The 7500-nt window shown below is 46.6% G+C and overlaps 17 non-coding genes and 8 pseudogenes across 17 annotated transcripts; all 25 read right to left on the bottom strand.

Moving 5' to 3' along the window:
• Window positions 1-68: 68 nt before the first annotated feature.
• Window positions 69-187, bottom strand: LOC146244320 (5S ribosomal RNA). The gene has a single exon (XR_014738236.1). It is a non-coding gene; the product is annotated as a 5S ribosomal RNA (ribosomal RNA).
• A 174-nt stretch (window positions 188-361) lies between these two features.
• Window positions 362-480, bottom strand: LOC146244319 (5S ribosomal RNA). Its single transcript, XR_014738235.1, has one exon. It is a non-coding gene; the product is annotated as a 5S ribosomal RNA (ribosomal RNA).
• A 184-nt stretch (window positions 481-664) lies between these two features.
• On the bottom strand, window positions 665-783 carry LOC146244318 (5S ribosomal RNA; annotated as a pseudogene).
• A 174-nt stretch (window positions 784-957) lies between these two features.
• Window positions 958-1066, bottom strand: LOC146244317 (5S ribosomal RNA; annotated as a pseudogene).
• Window positions 1067-1250: 184 nt separating this feature from the next.
• Window positions 1251-1369, bottom strand: LOC146244316 (5S ribosomal RNA). Its single transcript, XR_014738234.1, has one exon. It is a non-coding gene; the product is annotated as a 5S ribosomal RNA (ribosomal RNA).
• Window positions 1370-1557: 188 nt separating this feature from the next.
• On the bottom strand, window positions 1558-1676 carry LOC146244315 (5S ribosomal RNA). The gene has a single exon (XR_014738233.1). It is a non-coding gene; the product is annotated as a 5S ribosomal RNA (ribosomal RNA).
• Window positions 1677-1850: 174 nt separating this feature from the next.
• On the bottom strand, window positions 1851-1969 carry LOC146244314 (5S ribosomal RNA). Its single transcript, XR_014738232.1, has one exon. It is a non-coding gene; the product is annotated as a 5S ribosomal RNA (ribosomal RNA).
• Window positions 1970-2157: 188 nt separating this feature from the next.
• On the bottom strand, window positions 2158-2276 carry LOC146244313 (5S ribosomal RNA; annotated as a pseudogene).
• Window positions 2277-2450: 174 nt separating this feature from the next.
• On the bottom strand, window positions 2451-2559 carry LOC146244312 (5S ribosomal RNA; annotated as a pseudogene).
• Window positions 2560-2749: 190 nt separating this feature from the next.
• LOC146244311 (5S ribosomal RNA) lies at window positions 2750-2868 on the bottom strand. Its single transcript, XR_014739593.1, has one exon. It is a non-coding gene; the product is annotated as a 5S ribosomal RNA (ribosomal RNA).
• Window positions 2869-3038: 170 nt separating this feature from the next.
• LOC146244310 (5S ribosomal RNA) lies at window positions 3039-3157 on the bottom strand. Its single transcript, XR_014738231.1, has one exon. It is a non-coding gene; the product is annotated as a 5S ribosomal RNA (ribosomal RNA).
• Window positions 3158-3341: 184 nt separating this feature from the next.
• On the bottom strand, window positions 3342-3460 carry LOC146244309 (5S ribosomal RNA). The gene has a single exon (XR_014738229.1). It is a non-coding gene; the product is annotated as a 5S ribosomal RNA (ribosomal RNA).
• Window positions 3461-3634: 174 nt separating this feature from the next.
• LOC146244308 (5S ribosomal RNA) lies at window positions 3635-3753 on the bottom strand. Its single transcript, XR_014738228.1, has one exon. It is a non-coding gene; the product is annotated as a 5S ribosomal RNA (ribosomal RNA).
• Window positions 3754-3943: 190 nt separating this feature from the next.
• On the bottom strand, window positions 3944-4062 carry LOC146244307 (5S ribosomal RNA; annotated as a pseudogene).
• Window positions 4063-4236: 174 nt separating this feature from the next.
• Window positions 4237-4345, bottom strand: LOC146244306 (5S ribosomal RNA; annotated as a pseudogene).
• A 192-nt stretch (window positions 4346-4537) lies between these two features.
• Window positions 4538-4656, bottom strand: LOC146244305 (5S ribosomal RNA). Its single transcript, XR_014738227.1, has one exon. It is a non-coding gene; the product is annotated as a 5S ribosomal RNA (ribosomal RNA).
• A 188-nt stretch (window positions 4657-4844) lies between these two features.
• On the bottom strand, window positions 4845-4963 carry LOC146244304 (5S ribosomal RNA). The gene has a single exon (XR_014740361.1). It is a non-coding gene; the product is annotated as a 5S ribosomal RNA (ribosomal RNA).
• A 174-nt stretch (window positions 4964-5137) lies between these two features.
• LOC146244303 (5S ribosomal RNA) lies at window positions 5138-5256 on the bottom strand. Its single transcript, XR_014738226.1, has one exon. It is a non-coding gene; the product is annotated as a 5S ribosomal RNA (ribosomal RNA).
• Window positions 5257-5444: 188 nt separating this feature from the next.
• Window positions 5445-5563, bottom strand: LOC146244302 (5S ribosomal RNA; annotated as a pseudogene).
• Window positions 5564-5741: 178 nt separating this feature from the next.
• On the bottom strand, window positions 5742-5850 carry LOC146244301 (5S ribosomal RNA; annotated as a pseudogene).
• A 192-nt stretch (window positions 5851-6042) lies between these two features.
• On the bottom strand, window positions 6043-6161 carry LOC146244300 (5S ribosomal RNA). The gene has a single exon (XR_014739581.1). It is a non-coding gene; the product is annotated as a 5S ribosomal RNA (ribosomal RNA).
• Window positions 6162-6331: 170 nt separating this feature from the next.
• LOC146244299 (5S ribosomal RNA) lies at window positions 6332-6450 on the bottom strand. The gene has a single exon (XR_014738224.1). It is a non-coding gene; the product is annotated as a 5S ribosomal RNA (ribosomal RNA).
• Window positions 6451-6628: 178 nt separating this feature from the next.
• LOC146244298 (5S ribosomal RNA) lies at window positions 6629-6747 on the bottom strand. Its single transcript, XR_014738223.1, has one exon. It is a non-coding gene; the product is annotated as a 5S ribosomal RNA (ribosomal RNA).
• Window positions 6748-6921: 174 nt separating this feature from the next.
• Window positions 6922-7040, bottom strand: LOC146244297 (5S ribosomal RNA). Its single transcript, XR_014738222.1, has one exon. It is a non-coding gene; the product is annotated as a 5S ribosomal RNA (ribosomal RNA).
• Window positions 7041-7218: 178 nt separating this feature from the next.
• Window positions 7219-7337, bottom strand: LOC146244296 (5S ribosomal RNA). The gene has a single exon (XR_014738221.1). It is a non-coding gene; the product is annotated as a 5S ribosomal RNA (ribosomal RNA).
• Window positions 7338-7500: the final 163 nt, after the last annotated feature.

Raw genomic sequence — 7500 nt, 5'->3', positions numbered from 1 at the left:
CAGCCCCTTTCATGAAGGACTACTTGTGCATATTGCAAGATGTCAGTTTCTAAGTGAATGAGCAAAAGAGCATACAGCACCTGGTATTCCCAGGCGGTCTCCCATCCAAGTACTAACCAGGCCCGACCCTGCTTAGCTTCCGAGATCAGACGAGATCGGGCGTTGCCAGGCTGGTATGGCCGTACGAAATAAGTTGACAACCATAGGCTACTTATCCATATACAGATTTAGCAATTGACAATGCAAGGTGGTCTCTCTCTCTCTATTTCTCGTGTCAAAATGAAAACAGCTTCCAGCCCCTTTCATGAAGGACTACTTGTGCATATTGCAAGATGTCAGTTTCTAAGTGAATGAGCAAAAGAGCATACAGCACCTGGTATTCCCAGGCGGTCTCCCATCCAAGTACTAACCAGGCCCGACCCTGCTTAGCTTCCGAGATCAGACGAGATCGGGCGTTGCCAGGCTGGTATGGCCGTACGAAATAAGTTGACAACCATAGGCTACTTATCCATATACAGATTTAGCAATTGACAATGCAAGGTAATCTCTCTCTCTCTCTCTCTCTCTCTCTCTCGTGTCAAAATGAAAACAGCTTCCAGCCCCTTTCATGAAGGACTACTTGTGCATATTGCAAGATTTCAGTTTCTAAGTGAATGAGCAAAAGAGCATACAGCACCTGGTATTCCCAGGCGGTCTCCCATCCAAGTACTAACCAGGCCCGACCATGCTTAGCTTCCGAGATCAGACGAGATCGGGCGTTGCCAGGCTGGTATAGCCGTACAAAATAAGTTGACAACCATAGGCTACTTATCCATATACAGATTTAGCAATTGACAATGCAAAGTGGTCTCTCTCTCTCTCTCTCTCGTGTCAAAATGAAAACAGCTTCCAGCCCCTTTCATGAAGGACTACTTGTGCATATTGCAAGATTTCAGTTTCTAAGTGAATGAGCAAAAGAGCATACAGCACCTGGTATTCCCAGGCGGTCTCCCATCCAAGTACTAACCAGGCCCGACCCTGCTTAGCTTCCGAGATCAGGCGTTGCCAGGCTGGTATGGCCGTACGAAATAAGTTGACAACCATAGGCTACTTATCCATATACAGATTTAGCAATTGACAATGCAAGGTAGTCTCTCTCTCTCTCTCTCTCTCTCTCTCTCGTGTCAAAATGAAAACAGCTTCCAGCCCCTTTCATGAAGGACTACTTGTGCATATTGCAAGATTTCAGTTTCTAAGTGAATGAGCAAAAGAGCATACAGCACCTGGTATTCCCAGGCGGTCTCCCATCCAAGTACTAACCAGGCCCGACCCTGCTTAGCTTCCGAGATCAGACGAGATCGGGCGTTGCCAGGCTGGTATGGCCGTACGAAATAAGTTGACAACCATAGGCTACTTATCCATATACAGATTTAGCAATTGACAATGCAAGGTGGTCTCTCTCTCTCTCTCTCTCTCTCTCTCTCTCTCGTGTCAAAATGAAAACAGTTTCCAGCCCCTTTCATGAAGGACTACTTGTGCATATTGCAAGATGTCAGTTTCTAAGTGAATGAGCAAAAGAGCATACAGCACCTGGTATTCCCAGGCGGTCTCCCATCCAAGTACTAACCAGGCCCGACCCTGCTTAGCTTCCGAGATCAGACGAGATCGGGCGTTGCCAGGCTGGTATGGCCGTACGAAATAAGTTGACAACCATAGGCTACTTATCCATATACAGATTTAGCAATTGACAATGCAAGGTGGTCTCTCTCTCTCTATCTCTCGTGTCAAAATGAAAACAGCTTCCAGCCCCTTTCATGAAGGACTACTTGTGCATATTGCAAGATGTCAGTTTCTAAGTGAATGAGCAAAAGAGCATACAGCACCTGGTATTCCCAGGCGGTCTCCCATCCAAGTACTAACCAGGCCCGACCCTGCTTAGCTTCCGAGATCAGACGAGATCGGGCGTTGCCAGGCTGGTATGGCCGTACGAAATAAGTTGACAACCATAGGCTACTTATCCATATACAGATTTAGCAATTGACAATGCAAGGTAATCTCTCTCTCTCTCTCTCTCTCTCTCTCTCTCTCGTGTCAAAATGAAAACAGCTTCCAGCCCCTTTCATGAAGGACTACTTGTGCATATTGCAAGATTTCAGTTTCTAAGTGAATGAGCAAAAGAGCATACAGCACCTGGTATTCCCAGGCGGTCTCCCATCCAAGTACTAACCAGGCCCGACCATGCTTAGCTTCCGAGATCAGACGAGATCGGGCGTTGCCAGGCTGGTATAGCCGTACAAAATAAGTTGACAACCATAGGCTACTTATCCATATACAGATTTAGCAATTGACAATGCAAAGTGGTCTCTCTCTCTCTCTCTCTCGTGTCAAAATGAAAACAGCTTCCAGCCCCTTTCATGAAGGACTACTTGTGCATATTGCAAGATTTCAGTTTTTAAGTGAATGAGCAAAAGAGCATACAGCACCTGGTATTCCCAGGCGGTCTCCCATCCAAGTACTAACCAGGCCCGACCCTGCTTAGCTTCCGAGATCAGGCGTTGCCAGGCTGGTATGGCCGTACGAAATAAGTTGACAACCATAGGCTACTTATCCATATACAGATTTAGCAATTGACAATGCAAGGTAGTCTCTCTCTCTCTCTCTCTCTCTCTCTCTCTCTCTCGTGTCAAAATGAAAACAGCTTCCAGCCCCTTTCATGAAGGACTACTTGTGCATATTGCAAGATTTCAGTTTCTAAGTGAATGAGCAAAAGAGCATACAGCACCTGGTATTCCCAGGCGGTCTCCCATCCAAGTACTAACCAGGCCCAACCCTGCTTAGCTTCCGAGATCAGACGAGATCGGGCGTTGCCAGGCTGGTATGGCCGTACGAAATAAGTTGACAACCATAGGCTACTTATCCATATACAGATTTAGCAATTGACAATGCAAGGTGGTCTCTCTCTCTCTCTCTCCCTCTAGTGTCAAAATGAAAACAGCTTCCAGCCCCTTTCATGAAGGATTACTTGTGCATATTGCAAGATTTCAGTTTCTAAGTGAATGAGCATACAGCACCTGGTATTCCCAGGCGGTCTCCCATCCAAGTACTAACCAGGCCCGACCCTGCTTAGCTTCCGAGATCAGACGAGATCGGGCGTTGCCAGGCTGGTATGGCCGTACGAAATAAGTTGACAACCATAGGCTACTTATCCATATACAGATTTAGCAATTGACAATGCAAGGTGGTCTCTCTCTCTCTCTCTCTCTCTCTCTCTCGTGTCAAAATGAAAACAGTTTCCAGCCCCTTTCATGAAGGACTACTTGTGCATATTGCAAGATGTCAGTTTCTAAGTGAATGAGCAAAAGAGCATACAGCACCTGGTATTCCCAGGCGGTCTCCCATCCAAGTACTAACCAGGCCCGACCCTGCTTAGCTTCCGAGATCAGACGAGATCGGGCGTTGCCAGGCTGGTATGGCCGTACGAAATAAGTTGACAACCATAGGCTACTTATCCATATACAGATTTAGCAATTGACAATGCAAGGTGGTCTCTCTCTCTCTATCTCTCGTGTCAAAATGAAAACAGCTTCCAGCCCCTTTCATGAAGGACTACTTGTGCATATTGCAAGATGTCAGTTTCTAAGTGAATGAGCAAAAGAGCATACAGCACCTGGTATTCCCAGGCGGTCTCCCATCCAAGTACTAACCAGGCCCGACCCTGCTTAGCTTCCGAGATCAGACGAGATCGGGCGTTGCCAGGCTGGTATGGCCGTACGAAATAAGTTGACAACCATAGGCTACTTATCCATATACAGATTTAGCAATTGACAATGCAAGGTAATCTCTCTCTCTCTCTCTCTCTCTCTCTCTCTCTCTCGTGTCAAAATGAAAACAGCTTCCAGCCCCTTTCATGAAGGACTACTTGTATATATTGCAAGATTTCAGTTTCTAAGTGAATGAGCAAAAGAGCATACAGCACCTGGTATTCCCAGGCGGTCTCCCATCCAAGTACTAACCAGGCCCGACCATGCTTAGCTTCCGAGATCAGACGAGATCGGGCGTTGCCAGGCTGGTATAGCCGTACAAAATAAGTTGACAACCATAGGCTACTTATCCATATACAGATTTAGCAATTGACAATGCAAAGTGGTCTCTCTCTCTCTCTCTCTCGTGTCAAAATGAAAACAGCTTCCAGCCCCTTTCATGAAGGACTACTTGTGCATATTGCAAGATTTCAGTTTCTAAGTGAATGAGCAAAAGAGCATACAGCACCTGGTATTCCCAGGCGGTCTCCCATCCAAGTACTAACCAGGCCCGACCCTGCTTAGCTTCCGAGATCAGGCGTTGCCAGGCTGGTATGGCCGTACGAAATAAGTTGACAACCATAGGCTACTTATCCATATACAGATTTAGCAATTGACAATGCAAGGTAGTCTCTCTCTCTCTCTCTCTCTCTCTCTCTCTCTCTCTCGTGTCAAAATGAAAACAGCTTCCAGCCCCTTTCATGAAGGACTACTTGTGCATATTGCAAGATTTCAGTTTCTAAGTGAATGAGCAAAAGAGCATACAGCACCTGGTATTCCCAGGCGGTCTCCCATCCAAGTACTAACCAGGCCCGACCCTGCTTAGCTTCCGAGATCAGACGAGATCGGGCGTTGCCAGGCTGGTATGGCCGTACGAAATAAGTTGACAACCATAGGCTACTTATCCATATACAGATTTAGCAATTGACAATGCAAGGTGGTCTCTCTCTCTCTCTCTCTCTCTCTCTCTCTCTCGTGTCAAAATGAAAACAGTTTCCAGCCCCTTTCATGAAGGACTACTTGTGCATATTGCAAGATGTCAGTTTCTAAGTGAATGAGCAAAAGAGCATACAGCACCTGGTATTCCCAGGCGGTCTCCCATCCAAGTACTAACCAGGCCCGACCCTGCTTAGCTTCCGAGATCAGACGAGATCGGGCGTTGCCAGGCTGGTATGGCCGTACTAAATAAGTTGACAACCATAGGCTACTTATCCATATACAGATTTAGCAATTGACAATGCAAGGTGGTCTCTCTCTCTCTATCTCTCGTGTCAAAATGAAAACAGCTTCCAGCCCCTTTCATGAAGGACTACTTGTGCATATTGCAAGATGTCAGTTTCTAAGTGAATGAGCAAAAGAGCATACAGCACCTGGTATTCCCAGGCGGTCTCCCATCCAAGTACTAACCAGGCCCGACCCTGCTTAGCTTCCGAGATCAGACGAGATCGGGCGTTGCCAGGCTGGTATGGCCGTACGAAATAAGTTGACAACCATAGGCTACTTATCCATATACAGATTTAGCAATTGACAATGCAAGGTAATCTCTCTCTCTCTCTCTCTCTCTCTCTCTCTCTCGTGTCAAAATGAAAACAGCTTCCAGCCCCTTTCATGAAGGACTACTTGTGCATATTGCAAGATTTCAGTTTCTAAGTGAATGAGCAAAAGAGCATACAGCACCTGGTATTCCCAGGCGGTCTCCCATCCAAGTACTAACCAGGCCCGACCATGCTTAGCTTCCGAGATCAGACGAGATCGGGCGTTGCCAGGCTGGTATAGCCGTACAAAATAAGTTGACAACCATAGGCTACTTATCCATATACAGATTTAGCAATTGACAATGCAAAGTGGTCTCTCTCTCTCTCTCTCTCTCTCGTGTCAAAATGAAAACAGCTTCCAGCCCCTTTCATGAAGGACTACTTGTGCATATTGCAAGATTTCAGTTTCTAAGTGAATGAGCAAAAGAGCATACAGCACCTGGTATTCCCAGGCGGTCTCCCATCCAAGTACTAACCAGGCCCGACCCTGCTTAGCTTCCGAGATCAGGCGTTGCCAGGCTGGTATGGCCGTACGAAATAAGTTGACAACCATAGGCTACTTATCCATATACAGATTTAGCAATTGACAATGCAAGGTAGTCTCTCTCTCTCTCTCTCTCTCTCTCTCTCTCTCTCTCGTGTCAAAATGAAAACAGCTTCCAGCCCCTTTCATGAAGGACTACTTGTGCATATTGCAAGATTTCAGTTTCTAAGTGAATGAGCAAAAGAGCATACAGCACCTGGTATTCCCAGGCGGTCTCCCATCCAAGTACTAACCAGGCCCAACCCTGCTTAGCTTCCGAGATCAGACGAGATCGGGCGTTGCCAGGCTGGTATGGCCGTACGAAATAAGTTGACAACCATAGGCTACTTATCCATATACAGATTTAGCAATTGACAATGCAAGGTGGTCTCTCTCTCTCTCTCTCCCTCTAGTGTCAAAATGAAAACAGCTTCCAGCCCCTTTCATGAAGGATTACTTGTGCATATTGCAAGATTTCAGTTTCTAAGTGAATGAGCATACAGCACCTGGTATTCCCAGGCGGTCTCCCATCCAAGTACTAACCAGGCCCGACCCTGCTTAGCTTCCGAGATCAGACGAGATCGGGCGTTGCCAGGCTGGTATGGCCGTACGAAATAAGTTGACAACCATAGGCTACTTATCCATATACAGATTTAGCAATTGACAATGCAAGGTGGTCTCTCTCTCTCTCTCTCTCTCTCGTGTCAAAATGAAAACAGTTTCCAGCCCCTTTCATGAAGGACTACTTGTGCATATTGCAAGATGTCAGTTTCTAAGTGAATGAGCAAAAGAGCATACAGCACCTGGTATTCCCAGGCGGTCTCCCATCCAAGTACTAACCAGGCCCGACCCTGCTTAGCTTCCGAGATCAGACGAGATCGGGCGTTGCCAGGCTGGTATGGCCGTACGAAATAAGTTGACAACCATAGGCTACTTATCCATATACAGATTTAGCAATTGACAATGCAAGGTGGTCTCTCTCTCTCTATCTCTCGTGTCAAAATGAAAACAGCTTCCAGCCCCTTTCATGAAGGACTACTTGTGCATATTGCAAGATGTCAGTTTCTAAGTGAATGAGCAAAAGAGCATACAGCACCTGGTATTCCCAGGCGGTCTCCCATCCAAGTACTAACCAGGCCCGACCCTGCTTAGCTTCCGAGATCAGACGAGATCGGGCGTTGCCAGGCTGGTATGGCCGTACGAAATAAGTTGACAACCATAGGCTACTTATCCATATACAGATTTAGCAATTGACAATGCAAGGTGGTCTCTCTCTCTCTCTCTCTCTCTCGTGTCAAAATGAAAACAGCTTCCAGCCCCTTTCATGAAGGACTACTTGTGCATATTGCAAGATTTCAGTTTCTAAGTGAATGAGCAAAAGAGCATACAGCACCTGGTATTCCCAGGCGGTCTCCCATCCAAGTACTAACCAGGCCCGACCCTGCTTAGCTTCCGAGATCAGACGAGATCGGGCGTTGCCAGGCTGGTATGGCCGTACGAAATAAGTTGACAACCATAGGCTACTTATCCATATACAGATTTAGCAATTGACAATGCAAGGTAGTCTCTCTCTCTCTCTCTCTCTCTCTCTCTCTCTCTCTCTCGTGTCAAAATGAAAACAGCTTCCAGCCCCTTTCATGAAGGACTACTTGTGCATATTGCA

This window comes from Hypomesus nipponensis, chromosome 20 (genome assembly GCF_054491055.1).
Source record: "Hypomesus nipponensis isolate SF chromosome 20, ASM5449105v1, whole genome shotgun sequence".
Taxonomy (NCBI): domain Eukaryota; kingdom Metazoa; phylum Chordata; class Actinopteri; order Osmeriformes; family Osmeridae; genus Hypomesus; species Hypomesus nipponensis.
The sequence above is the reverse complement of the archived record's forward strand: the minus strand, read 5'-3'. Positions and strand labels throughout refer to the sequence as shown.